The sequence below is a fragment of the Cajanus cajan genome, chromosome 5 (assembly GCF_000230855.2).
Source record: "Cajanus cajan strain Asha chromosome 5, NIPB_CcT2T_4, whole genome shotgun sequence".
Classification (NCBI taxonomy): domain Eukaryota; kingdom Viridiplantae; phylum Streptophyta; class Magnoliopsida; order Fabales; family Fabaceae; genus Cajanus; species Cajanus cajan.
The window spans coordinates 7,845,401-7,846,702 of NC_138521.1; positions in this window are offsets into that span (position 1 = coordinate 7,845,401).

Genomic DNA, 1,302 nt, shown 5'->3' on the forward strand with positions numbered 1-1,302 from the left:
CACACTCAAAATGTAAAATAATTTTACATTTTCAATCAATTATCAAATATGCAGATGATAAGTTTATATTTTTACAATAGTTACATTAAAAGTAACACAAATTATAATTTCTAATTGGTGGACCATATAAAACTTTTTTACACAAACAATCCATAACTATTAAATTCATAAAAACTTGTCAAATTAATTCTTAAAAAATATAAATTGACAATCACATTAATTTAAAACTTAAAACAAAATGTGTAATTAAATTAATAATATTGATATATAGATATCAAAATAACAATAATTAGTTAAATTTAAAGACTTATTTGATAATTTTAAAACTTGTTTGATATGACTAAAAAGACCATATTATTTTTCATATAAAAGGTCACGTGATATTAAAAATTACTATTTCTTTTAGGTACATTGGAGAGCTAAACATCCAAACTAAAAGTCTCTAAAAATTGAAACTAATGAAAAATCACTGGAGAGATGATTGATGATTCTTTCTACTAGTCTTCTTGTTGTGCTCAATCTTCTTCCATGGATGTAACAAACTTTAGAAACAAAAAAATGGCGAGGGAGATGAGAGAATGAAGCACCACTTTCTTTAGAGAAAGATATGCTAGAATGATGGTCTTGCTACAAAGAAGAATTCTTTGATAAAAGATCTTAAGGAGAGATTTCTCCAAGGAAAAGAACTAACACTTTTGAAGGAGAGAAACTCAAAGTTCTATCTCATATATTCATAAAAAATGATCAACCATGTACAAAGAAAGTTATATATAGAGCTTAGTTGGCTTATGGTGCACGTTAGACTAACCATGGTTAAATGTAACCAAGGTTAGTTATCTTACACTTAAGCTAACCAACTCTAGTTAAATTTCTAGAAGTTTATAGTGCAAGCTAAGTTAATCCTAGTTTAAGAATAACCTACGTTATATTAAGTTAACTCCAACTAATTAATCTAATCATTACAACTATCAAAATAATGATTATTTAAACAAGTTGTTGAGATGTCACTATCAAAAGTCATGGGACTTAATTTGAAACTTGGATGCATGGTTAAGTAAGCTTGGTTTGGAGGTCCAAACCATTTACATTTGCAAGTGGATGTCCAATCTAATGGGTCAAGAAAAAAGTTTGGGTCATCTAAATCCAATAAGTCTATCATGACTTTAGCTAGTTACATCTCTCCTAAACTACTAATTACACCCTGAAAGAAAAACAATACAAAGACAAAATTTTCTATACTACTTGACCAAAATATAAGGTCAAAATAAATGAAATATTTACAAGGAAAAATAGACACAAAGG